Consider the following 19,136-nt stretch of genomic DNA (forward strand, 5'->3'; position numbering starts at 1 on the left):
GTAAAGTTTAAAATATATATTATGCAAAATATACAAGACTTAAGTCTTAATGTCTATTGATTATGAATATTATAGAAACGCTATAATAGTTTTTCGATGTTTTTTTTAGTCAAAAGGTGTTAAATGTCACCAAAAAATAAAATATATTTACTATTGTTTATGAAGTCACCGAATCACTAATAAAGGTTTTCCTGAGGTCTTAAATTTATTTTCAAACGCCCAAAAACAATTCCTATATAAAATGGTGTGACATTCTCAAAGTTTTAAGTTGCGTCAAAGTTTCTGTAGCCAATGAAACTGAGACAATTGTGTCAATATGACAATAATTGTTACTTTATGAGATGTATTCCACCAAATATTCGTACATATTGTGTTTAAGAATTATGTTAAAACTGTGTTGGCACATGGCACAATTTCCTCTCTTTGTTCATCTAGAGTATAAAACTTCACACTTGCGGTTTTCATCACTCATTCATCATGGTAAGTAGTGTTGTCGTTTGTAAATTGTTTTTAGTCTATTTTATTTTTTGTTTTGCGTTATATTTTTACATACTGTTTATTTCACCTATAAAACAATTTAATACAGTTTTGATTCTTAGTATTATCGGGTTTGATACGTAAGTTCTTGGTTTTATGTTTTTTTTTACAGTACATTATTTAGTAAATACACATTTAAAGAAAATATTCAACCAGGATAGTATTACAATTTATTTATACCGTGTACAAATATGGATCGTTGTTATTTTAAAAACAGTCAAGAGTAAAAACATATGTTATTTATAATAGACAACACGAATACATAATAAAATTTATTGAAGACTGGCATACAAAGAAATTGCTCATTAAGGCATATAAACTTCAAAAAATTACCTAAATATTGTAAACAGCTTTTTCATCATTAGAATTTTATATGTATTAGTTTTGACGTGAAAATATTACAAATATTTGTCAACAAATACAAATTCGATTAACCTACAGTTACACGTCATACATTGTAACTGACGCAACCTGTTGGATTAGCGATGAATGACCACCATGACTGGATGAAATAAATCTCCTCAAAATCTTTATTTTTGTAATTTTTGTTTCCTTTCTGTAATAATGTTTACGGAATGAGTGTGGGTGTATCAAACCGTGTTGGAGGACGTACTTTTCCATATTTTTACCACATATCCTTTAAGTATCTAAGATAATAATGTGTAAAATTTAAATGGAATCTTTACCATTATATAAATAATAATTCAATGTCTTGACGTTTTATAAAAAATGCATAATCGATATCTTAATTTGATTCGATGTTTGAAGTTCGTTTTTTATCAAGATAAATGGTCTTTCATGGCCTTATACTAAGCTTTTTGTTCAGTTTTGAAAATTTAGAAATCTTCATTTGTTAGAAAATTCTCAATAGAAAATGCTCAATCAATCGCTTGATTTTTTTTTTAACCAAGATATTTCTCTTTAGTGGTATACATTATCATAGGCCTACTTATGTGCAACCTTTGTTTTAGGCACAGTCTACTCTTCAATTGCTTTCGCTTGTCGTCATCTTCCTGATTTCAATGTCAGGTACGGGCCTTACATCATGGTTGGAATATAGCCTATCATGAAACTTATACATCTTAAGTTTACGAGTTGTTTTATCTTTACAAAGAGTTTATACTCGCGCAGCTGTGCAAGACATTATGTAAAACCTTTATTACGTAGCGCCACACTTCTACAGATGGTCTACAATAAAACACGGGACCGCTATATAGTTAATATATATATATATATAATTAATTACCGCTATAGCCCTGAGCTCACATCCTGCATGTTACCGATTAGTAAATAACTTTGTTTGCTCTCTAAATCCGATTATCTGAAATCTTCTAAATTTATTTTCTTAAAATTTGTTTACAAATGTTCAAAGCTAATACCGTTTTACTCAATACTGTACCATAAATATGACCATCTCGTAAAATATAGTACAGATTCTGTTGGAATTTGTTATGATAAGTGGTAAAGTTTTTATAAGTTATACTATTAAATAAGTTTCATAGTTTTTTATTTACTAAACTTATGCCTAAAATGTACTAACTAACTTTGCATTAGTCTTCGACTATTATCTGTGCCATGATTGACCAATGACATGAGCTTAGGTGGACGCGTTGTTATAAACCCTAAATTTTAACCACAGTAGGCTGCACCTACCCTAAAACAGGCAATTCTTACTTAAAAGCAAAAGATCATAAGCTTTGCTGAAACTTGTTTAGAAATTTGATTTTGAGTCACTGACTATAGCGAATCGAGTTGAGTCAAAATGATCTTTATCAAGAAAATATCATAGAAAAAAACTCTTTCCCTACTAGAATAATCTTAACGTGTATTTGTGTTTACCCACTATAAAAAATGGACTCATTGACTCATACAACTAATTGCACAAGTACTTAAAACATTACTTCCTTTTTTCAATTTTTAGTAAAGCTGTTAATATATTTTATTGAGTGTAATATCCGTCTAAAGAGATTAAGTATAAGAAATATAATTTTCTTCTGTGAAGAATTAGCGGCCTTCTGATTCAAAATTAGACCCACCTGACCTTGATCTCTTGACTTTAAATAAATGGATAAAACAACTAGCTTAGCTTAGACAGTAAAAATGCTATCATCTCATTTTTCAAAAGTCATACTTCAACCATCTCTGTCTTCAAATAGGCCTACGCATCCAGTTTGGTTGCGTTTTAATTAGTACTATTAGTTGCTACTACTGAAAAATAAACGTGAATACATTAATAGAGTTGCCAACGAATTCAAGTGAATTGACAGTTTATAAGACTTTCACATTTGAATCTGTTTAGTTTCTATTCCCGGGGTACGTTTCAGGGTTGATGACGGTCGAAGCAGGTGATTTCACCCACAGTCCTCCCTTTTGTTGTGTAATAGACAACCCATCTGGGAAATGCCTGCAGATGGTGAGTATTTGGACATAGACAGATAGAATAAATAGAACAAATATAGACCGACAGCAGTGCTGTGGTTAGCTAGGAGTTACTTGTAGTAATCGCTGCAGCGTCTGCTGAGTGCATACGGATCCTCCTGCAGCTGTGTGCGTCGTAACTGCACGACACTCCTAGCGGTGGACGCCTGAACATATGCTAACCACAGCACTGCTTTCGGTCTATATTTATTCTATTTGTCTATTATAGCATAGGTCTATAGCATTTTTGTCTGTATAGCATAGGTAAAAAAGGAAAGAGATTTTCCTATGTTTTGACTTATTTCTCTTGTATTAGTAATCTGATCCTACAAAGTAAAAGAGAACATGACCCGCAAGATTTTATTTTTATTTTCATCTCTCTGAGGGTTTATGTCATTGTGTTTTCAATTTAAGTGATTTCAGTTTAAGCAATATATGTATATATTTTGTTAATCAAGCAGTAAACTTAATTTTAATAAAATGTGTTGGTGTGGAGACATTACGCCAAAACAGCATTCAAGAGCTGATCTATTAAACGTAATCGTAGCTTTAAAGATACACTAGTGGAACCCCGTCGAAATCGACGATTAATCTTGAGGTTTTATGTAAATTCAGCTAACTGCGTTGGATAGAGTGAAGTCATTAAAATCTTAGTTATATGAAGGGAGGATAAGCAATAATAAGTATGACGATTGTGTTCCCTAAAAACGTGATTGATGAATTCATTTAACACAATATTTCCTAACTTTCTTTTTATCGGCTTTAGGTTGCCCAAAAGGTTTTTAGGAGTTTTATAATTGTTTGTTCATGAGTTTGTTTCATACCAAAGCCACTTTCACTATATGGGAGAATGAGTTCATATAATTAGTCTATCATGTTACGGAAAGAGGCAATATTTATTACTAACCACTAATTTCATCTGCTTTAGGAAAATCGTTCAGATTGTATCCGGATTTATAAATAAATCTTCATCTTTTTTTTATATCTGATTCTCCAGAAAGCAGTAACATTCTTACTTCGATCTCAGCAGTTTTAAATCCTTCTCTTGCCACATCGACCCATGTATTTAATCATCCTGTTCTTACTTGATAATTCAATAACTTATGGGGTAGTTTTGCCTTGGCCATATAGATCACATAAAGCTGTGCATGTATTTCGTGGATTGGAATGAACCATAATTGTAGGAAATTTTATCACAAATCTTGAACATTTGCGAAACCAAATCCATAACCTAGTCCAGCATTGGTAACAAATTATGCAAATGCGATGAGATGTGATGACACTGTTGTGTTTCCGAATGTTTTGTATGTAGTGAGGTTTAGATGCGTTGTTCAACCTAGCTACATGTGTACATTAAAGTAAAAACTGTGTACACATTTTTTTTAAATACCTGAATTGACATTAGTTCACCTACTTTACCAAAACCATAGACTCCGTAGTTAGTCTATTCCAAAACTTGAACACAGCTCTCATCCTCAACGTACACATCTATGACACAATTTTCAACCCGATTATCAAAAACTGTTATACCAATAAATGAATCTCAGGTGTTCTTTCTTGAATTTAAAAATAAATGGTGATTGAAAGACGGAAAAAAAGGCAAGTGCCAACCTTACAATATGTATAAGCTAACCCGATAAGGAAAAGTTATGTGTTCCTTTGAAATTGATAAGTCATCACACTTATTTCATAATTTAAAATTTTCTAAGAGCAATAAAGCATAGATTTTTGAACAAAACATTTCAAACGTATCATAAATTCATCATTTTGTTGAAACTATAAAAACGTGCCATGCAGTGGAGAATCCATTTAAAATCATAAATAATAATGTAAACATTTAATTTTGACAGTTTCAGTAGACCTTTGAATACAATTTTAATATTAACAGCTGGTTCATTAAAAGTAGTGTAAAATTATCCATATGGTCGAAATGTAAACAAAATTGCAGAGTGAACTTAAAAGGCCTCTGGGGCAGAGTCCCAAGGAAATTTACATCGTTTCTCTTTTGAGGGCTCACCTACAGACCAATACCTTTCTTTAGACACCCCTACCAAGTTTCTACGCCCAGCCGTTCTCCCAAATTAGCTGTGACAAAAACCCTGTTTTCCTCCATAAGAATAACATGGGATGGGGATTTAAAGGCCACTGGGGCAGAGCCCCGAGGGAATTCTCCATGTTTCTCTTTTGATGGCTCATCTACATACCAGGACCTTTCTTTAGACACCTCTACCGAGTTTTACGCCCAGCCGTTCTCTCAAAAAATAGCTGTCACAAAGAAAAACAGTTTCAAATTAATATATAGATATATATTTTCATGGTAGTATTTCATTATGTTTCATATTTTGATGTCAACTGTATGTGTGTGTTTTTCAGTGCAAAGGATAAAAGTGGAATTACACACATCCATGAGTTCCAGGAACAATCCATGGCATCTGAATATTCATTTTAAAATACAAAATCATATAAATTCCATGAAACTATTTTTATAATTTGAACATTTGACGTGAAATAAATAAGCAATTATATGGAATAGTCAAAAATAAAATTTTAAATGCGTAAGTATATTGTTTTAAAATATATTGGTTTCATGGAATTAAAATAATAGTTGTGAAAATTGTGTTTTCATCTGCCTATCCCTACTTGGATGTAGATTATCTTAATGTACCATTTTTTTTCTAAAGAACAGACTATAGAAAACTAGGTAGATATTAGGAATCATAACACACACAGTAAACAAAAACATTTTATTTTTAACAAATATTATTTCACTACACAGTGTACATTAATGCCGAAAGTTTATAATCGCATGTAAACATTAATAAATTATACAGAAATCTTCAATAACTTATATATATATGATGTAGTGTATATTATGGAGATGACATCTAATGTTTGAACTATAAAGATTAATGATGATTTTAAATCTGTACAATAACATCAGCTTTCCCCAAAGAAGTTAGTAAAAGAAGAAGTTAATGTTTCTAACTTCAATCGTCTGTTTGCTTTCAGTTTGTTTGCTCATTAACAATAATATAACAACTTCGTTCATAATAATTATAAATTTAAGACTTTGAAGAAAATATTTGTCCTTAATCTTTAGGCTATTCAAAGCATTTCAATAACCAATTAATTATTATAGTTTATCATTTAGTTCAGTCTATACTGGTATAGTAAAATGGGTTGATAAAAGAGCGTTATCACATATTTAAACCTTACAAAAAAAATCAATCAATCTATTATTTTGATTATTTAAAAAATATTTATTGATTTTGGAAAAAGGTACTTATTTTATCGTGGACTTCAGGGGTTTAACCGATAAAAACCTAAAACCTAATTTATAATTATTGATTTTACCATCGCTACTTACACATTCCAAGAATCGAAGTGTACTTTTCTTACTACCAACATGTTTAAATAAAAAATTGAAATAAGTTAAACAACTATAGCCATTATTAAAAAAAAAACAAGGTTTTCTGTGGTGGTATTCTTATTTATTTGCTGTATTTCAGGTGGGTAACTTTTTTTTTTAATAAATTATCGAATCTATCAGACCTTATCATTTACTATTCACAATTATGGATACATTTGTTAGTTTTTTTTGTTTTTTTTTTTAATTACTTGTATTACCGGCGCATTACAATCTAAATAACAAGTTGAAAGCACTACTAGGCACAGTTTAACCAGCAAATTACCAAATTATGAGTATATAATGGAATGGGGTGCCTTGTGGGGTTCTGTTACTGGGTGACTTACAGGTTTAGGTTAAAAAATAATACAAAAAAACTATAATACAATTAATCATCAATCAATTGTTGTAATGCTGACAAAACACCAAGAGATAGATGTGTGACATGAATCACGTGTGTGTACTCTAAGATATGGTGAAATAAATGTTTTCATTGATGATCCTAGGTCAAAGACTGCATCAAACTGATGTAAGAATAAGTAGCTTGCAGCATCTAGAACAGACACAGGGGAGTAAATTTTTAAAGGAAAAATATTCAATTCAGGTTTGTGCTTCCCTTATAAAAAAGTAATTTCTGGCCATATATGGCCATATCAAAATTCCATATATGTTTTAATGAAGCCATATATAGTTTTTGATGACCATATGTGGAAGCGTACATGGCCAGATGTGGTTGTATCCATATATGACCATATATGTAGCCTATATATGGAATCATTGGCCATATATGTATCCTATATATGAAATTATTGTCCATAAATGGCAATAAAAATCTTCCGTGTGGAATTATTGTCTATATATGATCATATATGACTCCCAGGTATGGAACTATTACTCATATATGGAATAATCATTTTCAATATATGCTCATGTATAAATGAGTTTTTGACGATAACTGGAACTATTATATGGCATTGTTGCCACATTTGGATTATGGTAAAGGTAAGAAAAGAGAATAATTTATTAAAAAATCAAATACCTTTGGGGCATCTTTCAGATTGTTTTGCCATCGGATAAAGGGGACAACTTAGCTATTTTGCTATTTTGCTTACATGCCCATAGCTTTGTGTTCCAAGAGTGTAGATGCCGCCGATGGTTAGTTTGAGAGGTCTGGACGCCATGATCTGCATGATTAGCAGTCCTCGTCTCAAACTGTGAGGTTTGTCTGTCCAGTCACAGCTGTACAGAGCCTGGCGAAGTGATTCTGACTGGAAATGCATATAAACTTATCTTACTATAACATAGCGGACATAGCATCCTACTAGGACATACCAGCCGAGACCATCTGCTTAACGTAGGGACTTTTCAGCACTGTCACAAATTGGGAACGCCTTTCAAGAGATCAAAAATGCAGATGTAGGCCGTTCAATAGACGGCAAGCGGTGGTCACATGATGAGGTTCTCTGTTGGTATGCGCAATACGGTTGAGGAAGAACGGGAAACTTGTGATCTACTTTGTAAGTCTAAAGGGTGTTGATGAGTCTATACTACAATATACGGAATTACCTGATTCGGATTTTTATTATTATGTAAAAACCGGATGCAGTACACCCTTAAAAAAACTAAACAGCAAAATTCTGAATTCAGACCGCTGAAATGTTTCAAAAGTAAAGCATCAAATTTAAACTTAGAAAATATTTTGTGACGCTTACCTCATTTTGTATAACTTGTCCAAAATAGTTGAAGATCCCTGCACACCCCATGACTGTAAAAAACTCAATACCTCTACTTAGTAGTTCGACGTTCATATCTGTGTTCTGTAAAAAAGCTAAAGTTGTGAAATTTAAAATTTATTGTAGAATATAGTCCTGAAATTCATCTTTAACTTCTTTCTTAGGCTAAATAATCAATCATAATATTCGGGGAAGATCAGTGTTGTCTGTTTTAAGTAAAAAGTTTTCCTATTTCACCTTTTTACGAATTTCGATTGTTAATGAAATATTTCCAACAAAAAACTGTGTGAAGATTATTATAAATATTTTATATTTTATCAGTTAAGAAAATATTTAGTTCTAACCAAATCAGGTAGTAAAACGACAAAATATCTTCGTTTGGCTTCAAATACTATCAGATTGGAAATATGGTGTTTTGTTAGATTAAATATTCTTTCTTATTAAGTTAAAAGTACCTGAAATTTATTTTTTGTATTCTTTACTGGTATATATTATAAAGATAGTTTTAAAATAGTCTAAATCTATTATACAGTATGTCAGCTATTTATTATGAACATTAAATTGACCTTAAATTTTACATAAGACTACAAATATCTTACAGCATTTATTTTACGAAGTCCCAATGCTATAATCACCGCTCCTATCTGAGTATAGAGGAGACTTTTTATCCGGAAAGCTTTATCAGTGACTTTTACATTTCTGAAACAATCATTAGGTTATGTAAAACACCATTTAAAATCTAGAACATGCTGACCAAAGTTATTACATTTCTATATTGCAGGTAAATGGGCGCTAAATCTATATTTTTGATGAGTTAAACGTCGAAAAATATCAAAGGAGTAAAAGTAGACAACAACAACAAAAATTATGAAACTACATAATATTTTACTTTCACGGGAATGTCAATGGCTACCCCTTCAGTTTGGATAATGCCATACTCACAACGGTTTTTTGAGTTTGCAGCATTTTAAGGCGTGATAAATATCAACTATCAATGAATTATTGATTTGTTCAAAACGGTTTTATGCATTGTTATAATCTTGCAAACAATTTATGCGTTAGGTTATATATATCTTTTTGCATATTTTCTTAAATATATTTTATATTCCCAGCGAATGGGATCACCCATATTGTATAAATTATACAGTATTTAATATTGTATCCAAATAATATGTGTCATTCTTTTTTCTAAATCCAATACGGTACTAAAACAATTAACATCACTATTGGTCATATCGTACTTGTATCCCAAGGCTTCTAATAGGGAATAGAGGGGAGGTTTTAAAAGTTCTATTTTAGAAAATATTATCGGATTTTTGTAAAACACAGATTACTATTACTATTTAACTGCATTACCAACGAATTGTAACTCCTGACCCAAGTCATCCAAATTGTGAACCGTGTTAGTCAATTTTTCCGTTTATTTGATAACTTGAGGTAATTATAAATTAATCCTAAATACTTAAATTAAAATAATCACTCCTCAAAAAATTACTATCCTCCCTTCTCATGTACAATCTTCTTACGTACGCAATCATTCCCGGTCGTTATACCACAGAAAGTGTTTGTTAACGGCTTACTTACTCTTTTTGCTTTATTTTTAAAAGTAAACACATACTATGTGTATCATTGGAAAGGATATTAACGATCTACAACTTTTGCAAAGAGTGTCATTTTAATTTTATAAGCGGTTAAGAATTTATAAACAAAATACGAAAATAAATAATAAACAACAACATTTTTCAATATTGCAGAATAAATATTATGTTTACAACAAAAGTGTAAATACAAAAAAACCTATAAAAATATATTTCAATCAAAAAAAGAATAATCCCGATCCGTTTAATGGTATGCAAGATGTATGCATTTTTAAAACATGCCCTAGCCACCATCTTGATGACGTCACAGCTGGAAAACGTACCAGGTGTGGACTTGACACCCGAGCGAAACACACTTCCTAAGACACCTATATTGAATTGCAAAAGCTAAATTCTCTATACGCGACATGCACACAGAACCCCAGTCAGATGCTGACTTAGAGCTTTTATTTCGAACCACATTAGTAATTTGGTTTAATTTATGAGTTATAGTTCGGCCGCTTAGAAAGCGACCTCCTCCAGCATTGGTTTAGCATTAGCGCGCAGGTCGTTTTCTAAGCGGCCGAACTATAGCTTACTAACAAATAACTGTCAACCCATGGTTAACAAATTGAAGAAACAACTTACTCTATTATCTTTTTATGCTGTTCTACTACGTTCATCAGGAACATCTTGACATCATTTTCTATTCTTTCCTGTCTAAGAGTTTCTTCTAGGGTGGCATTCTTAAAAAGAGAAAGGCCAACTTTTCCAGCAAAACTCATTATCTCATGGCGAATCTCCACTTTCCCGTGTGGATCAGGCTTGCTAGCGTCGTTAGATTCTTTTAGACCAGAATTCTCTATAAAGCTGTTGATTTCGTTCAAGTCTACACATAGCAGCCTCATTTTGTATTTGATATTTAGAACTATACAATACAAGATTATGTTGAACTGAAACAGAGTCAAGAGGATAATATACATGAAGAATGTGTTCAGGGACAAATAAAACTTGTAGCTTTCATAACGCTCTACCCAGGCCCAGCCCATGATTAGATGAGTGCACTCTCCTATGGGGACTTCTGTCGCAAGAGAAAGATACACGAAAGATGCTGTGCAAAATATAGAAACTCCTACAAAACATGCAATAGTCATTGCCGTACAGTGCAGATTGAATTCTTTGACGTAGTCTTTGACCATTTTAAATTTCACCGGGTTGCCTCTGTAATCCTCGAAAGGTTCTTCAAGGTTTTTCAAGACACTTCTCACTTCGTCTTTACGGATGATGAGACTTCCACGGGTCAGAATCAGCATGCTGAGTCCTAGAATGTCGTGAATTTTCGTGAAGTTCCCTTGCTGGTGGTCATCAAGCAGGCAAGCCCCTGCAGAATAAAGATGAAACGCGTTCAAACAAAGCAAAGCTATGCCATTGAACGAATAATTTGTGCCGACAATTAGAAATCTTGTTATTCTTATGATGTATTGGTTGGTTTTTGATAAGTGTGATTCCATTATGTAAAATCTGAAACAAACATACAGTTTTAAATGTTGTAAGGGTGTAACTAGATCCACTGTAAATGCTACCCCAATCAGGGTAATAGGGATTCTAAAAGTTATCTCGTGGTATGTTTTGAAATTTTTTTACTAAACAAAAAAAAATAACAAAATCCAAAGGTGAAAGCAAAAGCCTTTGTTTAAAGCAGTGGCAATGCGAAAACTAAATCCACCCAAAAAATAAATCATTTTTACTACCTACCTCGATATTTTTACTTGCGTTTGTAATCGTCTTCGTCAACTGAAAGAATGTGACCCATGTGATGTAAAAATGTACACGTCGTATCCGCCCCCTCAAACCTCCCACGATCGTCGATCATCATATGTAAGAACCAATAATTATACCCTCACCCATCGTCTAGTAAGTAATTATCTTCAAACAGGAGTATCGTTTCTCTGCAATTGGATACAGTTCACGTTTCATTATTAAAATACCAAGCACATATTTCGTGTGATAATTATTGAGTACCAGTCCACCAGCCTCAATTCGTGTTAGTTTTTTTTTTTTTTTTTTTTTTTACTGACGTTATCTTACACCTTTTTGTATCTTACACAATATATTTGTCTTTTAAATCGTTAAGTATTTAAAAAAATGTAATGATGCGTAACATAATTTACTTCTAAACCGATTTTCAATGCTTGAGGAACCTTTTCGGAAGGAATTCGTAGAACTTGGTTAACAATAAGCCCCTTAAAAGTATAAACGTTTAGGTCAATTTATCAATGCATTTTTCATAGAAGTTTCAATATCGTGAGCTTCTAGTATACAATTTAAAATTTAACTCCTCTTTAGCTATTACTTTTCTTATACTTTTAACCTTTTACCAAGATGTGAACTATGTGTGATTTAAAATCCTGATTTAAGAATGATGTATTAAATTAATTTTTTGGCGTTATTAAGTAATATCATGTAAATTTTCACGGTCATTTCATTCGTGATATACCAAGGAGAAAGTGAGAGCAAAAATAAATTGTAATAAGTTCATATAGATATTTTCAACGTACCGTTTTCAAAAGATTGTATTTTTAGACACATGGATTTAACATTTTGAAGTATAATCAGTATTCAGAGCAACCCTCTTATCATCCCTCACGTCCTGATTCCATTCGGAAGGGGTTGGTTTTGTGGTTTACCAAAGTTGCAAGCCACGTCAACCTCTGCACAAAGGGAATTTTCATTATTTAGAGGATTTTTAAAGGAATTTTTTTAGTTAAGCTGCTTTTGAGTTTCGAAAGCCAGCCGATATATCTAGACAACAATAGCTGACATTTCGTGCATGGTATACTAAAAATGGTCTTTGAATCAATTAATTATTGTGTTTTGATATGAAAGAACACCCGTAATATGATATCACAATAAATGTTTAACTAACTTATATTTAAAATATTTTTGTATAACGCTTTGGGAAAACCAAATGCTAGGCCTATTAGTTGTCAACTTTCAAGTGTTTGGATAATGTTAGCAAATTTCCCTATAGGGAAGTAGGCCCGGGACCGATTTACTTTTTCATTTTGATGTCCCCAGAGGTTAAAAACACCATTCGTTCAAATTTTTATATATGTGTCCGTCCGGACGATAACTTGAGCAATTTTTGTCCGATTTTGATCAAATTAGGTTTGAAGGTGTAAGTCGGGATAAACTTGAATGAGTTCGCGAACCAGCATGATCGGACCATGGGAACAGGGTTTATCGGGGGGTTTTATGGGGTAAAAATGGGGTTTTCTCATCTTTACCCTTAAAACACAAAATTTATCAATTTTTCTCCAGACCTTTACAAAGAGCTTAAAAAATAAATAATTTCTTATATCAAAGAGTTTTTGTACGGTGATTGGTTACGGTGAAAATTCAAAAAATCGTTAATTTAAAATTCCCATGTTATTCTTATGGAGAATATTGTAAAATGTTGTAGTTGGCTTGTTTATGGATATATTTAGATCAAACTTGGCAGATTTATCTATTTCATACTAAGCTACTGATATTTTAATAAAAAACACACTTTATTAGTTTTCCTGTAGCAGCTAACCTAGGTACTCGTTAAACATAAATGTTAATTTAATAGATTAATTGAAAATCAATCCAGGCAAATAGAAATTCGCTAAGTCGGCAGGTTTGCTGCAGCGGGGGTATTTTAATTGTGTTTTGAGATAAAAAATAAACAAAATGTTTAAAACTGGTTTATTTTAATTTTATAGAAAATCTATTGATTTCCGGAGTTTTGTTACATTTAAATGTGAATATAAAGATTATAATTCGATGTATTATGAAACTGTAGAATATAATTTAAAATTTAACTCCTCTTTAGTTGACCTTTTCTTATACTTTTAACCGTTTATCAAGATGTGAACTGTGTGTGACTTATAATCCTGATTTAAGAATGATGTAGGGCCTATTAAATTCATTCTTTTGGCCTTATTAAGTAATATCATGTAAATTTTCACGGCCATTTCATTCGTGATATGCCAGGGAGATAGTGAGAGTGAAAATAAATTGTAATAAGTCTTCTTGCGACGACCGTGTCCAAAACGACTAAACACTAACACTCACACTGACCGACGTTTCGGCTTCGATACAGAGTGCCATCCTCAGGGCAACTTGACTTTGCACAGATGACAAATCGAGTAAAGAAGACCACGATTCTACTTTAAGTTACAGTGGAACCCTATCCAGGAAGTATTATGAAACTGTACGATTTCTAGCTAATATTGTTTTACATTAAATATTTCATAAGGTGACATATATTTATTTAAAATGAGCCTTTAGTATTTACACTGAGTTATTTTTAATTACAATTCTGTCAATGATAACTTTTTTGATAAAACAAATTATTTGGATTATGTTGCCGTTGTTAAAGTGTCCATTTTATGGCAATAGTTTCAGGTGATATGATATTAGATTATATTAGATACCACATTATAGACATTAATGTTCATATGGTGTGTTAAAACTCTGATTTCCGTATTTTTTAATACATGAAATCCAATAAAAATTCAATTTTCGCAATACTCTATGCATACTTGAAACTATGATGCATAATTTTTGTATTGCAGGTTTGTATTGCAATTAATTGGATCAGTTGGATTGTAATAAATTGGAATGGTCAATTGGATTGGTTTTAGCTTATTTATTTTTAACAAAAAAAACTAGAATGTAGTTACTAGACATTGTCTACTGTATTGTGGTAGTAAATAACTGATAATTAAGGCATGAATATTCAAAAGAATTCAAATCAAAATCGCCGGATTATTTGTTCCCTTCACAACAATACCTCGACTGAAATATTCACCTGCCACGCATCCCCTTGTGGGACTTCTTTCCCCTTTGTATCTTTCTATTGTGTAAGATTTCACAACAAAAGCTCTTATTATACCATGGAGATTCCATGTAAGTAACGAAATATGTTACAATATTTGCACAGGTTCATTTGTCTCCTGTTTATTACATTGTTTTATTTTTTGTAGTATAATTGTTCGTAATATTATGTAATAATACGTTGATATAAAGTTTTCCTAAAGTAGCTTCAAAGAAGTACGTTTTAAGAATGACGTGTAAGTTACAAAGTGTAAGTAAAGTTATCAGTTTCCCATTAAATATTAACAATTCAAGGTCAACAATATGAAATAGTTATAAATCAGCTGTTTACAGTAGACTTAATATATTAGACAATACTTGTACAACCGGTAACTACAAAAACCGTAATACAAAGTTATGAAACAGAAAGTTACCTCCTTTAGCTGTTAGCTGAGTAGATATAGAGCTCGTCTACGAATTAAGAGTTTCCCGGTTCAAATCTTAAAATAGTAAAAATAATTATGGTTCTAAACTAGACTCACCTGTCCCTGATGATTAGGCTTTTAAAAAATTGTCCAATAATCAGCTGATCTTAGTCAGCATCAAAGCTCTCCTTTTAATAATTAAACAACCATCCTTTTAGCGAATTTCCCATATAGGGAATAAGCTATTACCGTAGTACTCATGGCAAGACCTGGACGCGGGACCGATTTTTTTTCGTTTTGAGGTCCCTAGAGGCCAAAAACACCATCCGTTCAAATTCATGTATATATATATATATATATTTATATATTTATATATTTATATATTTATATATTTATAAATAATATGTAAAATAACATGAGTACCCTTTTTTTTTTATATTCTTTTTTATTTAATAAATCACAACATGTTTCGTCTCTAAGGACATTTTCAAGTGTGTTAACCTAATTTCAAACAAAAATGTTGTAGTTTGCTTGTTTATGAACATATATTTATATATTTATATATTTATATATATATATATGTCCGTCAGCACGATAACTCGAGCAAAAATGATCCGATTTTGATGAAATTTGGTACAAACGTGTAAACGTACGTTTATTCGAACGAGTTCGCGATCCAGCATGGTCGGACCATGGGAAAGGGGGTTTACGGGGGGTTTTATGGGGTAAAAATAGGTTTTTCCCATTTTTGACCCAAAAAACATAAAATTTAGCAATTTCTTTCCAAACCATTTTGTAGAGCTTAAAAAAACAAATAATTTAGTATATTGAAGCGTTATTAGCGAATTTCCCTATAGGGAAGTAGCTATTACCGTAGGTCTCATGGTAAGACCTAAGCCCGGGACCGATTTACTTTTTCATTTTGATGTCCCCAGAGGCCAAAAACACCATTCGTTCAAATTTTTATATATCTCTATATATATATATATATGTCCATCCGCACGATAACTTGAGTAATTTTTGTCCGATTTTGGTAAAATTTGGTTTGAAGGTGTAAGGCGGGATAAACTTGAATGAGTTCGCGAACCAGCATGATCGGACTATGGGAACACACTATTGTCGGTTTATGGGGGGTTTTATGAGGTAAAAATAGGTTTTTCCCATTTTTGGCCCTAAAAACACAAAATTTCACAATTTCTTTTTAAACCATTTTGTAGAGCTTAAAAAAACAAATAATTTAGTATATTGAAGCGTTATTACGCGCCTAATTGTTACGGAGAAAATTCAAAAAAATTGTAATTTTAAAATTCCCATGTTAGTCTTATGGAGAATAAGTCAACTGTTGTAGTTTGCTTGTTTATGAACATATTTTGATCAAATTTGGAAAATACATGAATTTCTTACTAAACCGCAGTACCTTTTAATATTTTACATAAAAAAAACTTTTTTACCCTCCCTTTTGCAGCAAACCTAAGTAGGTACTCATTAAACTAATTCTGTTTAAATAGGGAATAAATGTGATATTTTTAAGGAGACATTTTAGTTTAAATCCAATCAGGCAAATGGAAATTCGCTAAGTCTGCAGGTTTGCTGCGGCGGGGGTATTATGCGCCTAATGGTTACGGAGAAAATTCCAAAAAATTGTAAATTTAAAATTCCCATGTTATTCTTATGGAGAATAAGTAAACTGTTGCAGTTTGCTTGTTTGTGAACATATTTTGATCAAATTTGGAAAATGTTTTTATTTCTTACTAACTATTCACATTTTACAAAAAAAAAACAGTTTTACCCTCCCTGATGCAGCAAACCTAAGTACTTGTTAAACTAATTCTATTTAAATCAAGAATAAATGTTATATTTTTAAGTAGACATTTCAGTGTAAATCCAATCAGTCAAATGGAAATTCGCTTAGTCTGCAGGTTTGCTGCGGCGGGGGTATTAATAATTGAACAACCATCGTTTAAGAAATCATATTAAAATCCGTATTTTGTGTTTTAGGGTTGTGTGTAACCTATTCTATCCTATACAATGTTTGCTTGAATGTATGCTTGTATGTAGATGCTTGAAGATCTCGTAAACGGCTTCGACAATTGCCTTCCAAATGTCGTAAATAATTTATTTCTAGCCTAAAAACGTGTTTACTGCAGTTAAAACGGCCAGCAAAAATATAATTACGTAAAAAATAAAATTTAAAGTCAAATATGTGTAACATTGGCCTTACGGCTTGCCAAGTAGTAACCCATGTTGGAAAATAACAAGGAAAAGTAAACAAAAGACGTGTAACATGTGACACAAGCCATCCACAGTATTACTAGCAAATTACAAAATACAGTACAAAGGGAAAAACATCACTTGTTACTATTGAGCAAAGATTACACTGAAGATTGCTCAATATAGGTGAAAATAGTTCAGACTGATTATTTTACTTGACTCTCTCCTACCAAAACTTAATACCACGAAGTATTGACGCAATTTTCACGTCGCTCGGTCCCCAGGCACTCTAGTCTTAGGCCAGGCGCACACAGGCGATTTTGAGTCGCGCAACAGTTGCCCGACTAAAATGTTCAACATTGTTTTAAATTGGAGTGCGCACACCAAGGAAACAGTTTAGGGACAGTCGCGCATATGAGGACAATGGTTAACATAGATTTCGTCAATGTTTTAGGGTAAAACACGGCAGAAAATACTAGCATAACATTTTAAATTATTAACAAAAATCGTTAAAATATTGTGCCAATAATCTCCTTCGTTATTAATTAATTCACTATGTTTCCAAAATAATGCAGACATAAAAATAAGAAACAATGGGATAAAATGAATTGCTACAAGGGTAACGATGCGAGAGAATAAATTGAAGGTTAACTCGTGGTCTGTTGATTTATTCCACGTTTAAACAAGTAAACCCCAGTTTACACAATTATATTTCTCTTTTGTGTGCTTCCACAATTATTTAAATGAGAAACTAAAAAAATAGAGATTGTAAAATTAAAATAGAATTAAGTCTTGGTTAGTTATGTGAGGTTCTTTCAATTTAAAAAAAATACGTCGATAATGCTAGTGATGCAAAACGCATTATCGACGTGCAATAATGTGAATTTAAGTGAAGTGTGTTTATTGCTATTTCCGAAACAGTATATTTCGTACCTAGGGCTGAAAATGAGGTTTGGCCGGCTCTAGATAGTTTTTAAGTTCGAGACGAAGTCAAGAACTTGAAACGATCGAGCTGCAAAACCATTTTGGCCCGTGGTACGAACGCTATTTTTCACCCCACTATACCCTATTACCAATATTTACTACAATAATAATGGACACTAACACAACTACAACTTTCAGATTATGCGAAGAAATTTGAGGAATCAGCAAAAATAATAATAAATAGTTGCTAGGCAGCGGTGACAATAAAACAGTTCTACTGCAATGCTATGGATACTGATTGTGTATTTAATACGCATGTTTTAAGAAAGTAAGCAGGCAGCTGATTTTCGGCCCTAGGGATGTAAAACCCTGCTCGGTCCACGAATTACGATGACAGCTGGCATAGACAGCAATACGTAGCTTTCCACGTCCAATAAGCGTTTGTAAAACGGCTAAAAACATCGTAGTGTGGTGAAAAATAATTCAAGTTTATACCATTTTTAAAGTTGGTTCAAAATATACTTACTCGGGGTCATTTCCGTATACTTGGCCTCATCCACATAATTTTGTTTCCTTAATCAGGGCTTACAATAAAAGTAATTTTAATTTGAGCTCCACCGAGCGTGTGGCGGACGTTTTTGGTATATGACTTGTTTCTTCTTGTTCAATGTATTTCCAAATCTATTTTCACCAGATAAAACTATCAAACCTGTCTCTTGTATAACCAAACATTACAGCACAAATTATCAAATGTACCCTAAAATAAAAAAAATAAATAGTCGACAGCACTATCTAAATGCTACCAACATGATACAGAAAAAAATGCTTCAAATCTTACAATAGGATGAGGAGTCTACGTTCACTATTTAAAATCAATAGTTCAAGCTATTGTTTAACCAATTCACACTTAAAGTCACGATTCTCGGTACCTTCGACCAAACATGTAATAAATAACTTAGTAATCAAGCAGAATTCAATCAGTTTTCGGAATTGCTCATCCGAGGTCATAGATAAACGATAGTGTATAATGACTGCCATTAGATATCCAACCGGTTCCTTGTTG

General features: G+C 32.2%; 1 long non-coding RNA gene across 2 annotated transcripts; it reads left to right on the plus strand.

The window, feature by feature from the left end:
- The first annotated feature begins 461 nt into the window (after positions 1-461).
- On the plus strand, positions 462-5,557 carry LOC129003120 (uncharacterized). 2 transcript variants are annotated; one of them, XR_008491623.1, is made up of 4 exons: positions 462-480; positions 1,509-1,566; positions 2,862-2,950; positions 5,329-5,557. It is a non-coding gene; the product is annotated as an uncharacterized LOC129003120 (long non-coding RNA). The 2 variants fall into 2 exon arrangements; XR_008491624.1 differs by lacking the exon at positions 462-480 and adding an exon at positions 599-617.
- The last annotated feature ends 13,579 nt before the right edge of the window (positions 5,558-19,136 follow it).

This window comes from Macrosteles quadrilineatus, unplaced genomic scaffold (assembly GCF_028750875.1).
Source record: "Macrosteles quadrilineatus isolate MER2022 unplaced genomic scaffold, UCM_ALF_1.0 Scaffold_9__3_contigs__length_116548681, whole genome shotgun sequence".
Taxonomy (NCBI): Eukaryota; Metazoa; Arthropoda; class Insecta; order Hemiptera; family Cicadellidae; genus Macrosteles; species Macrosteles quadrilineatus.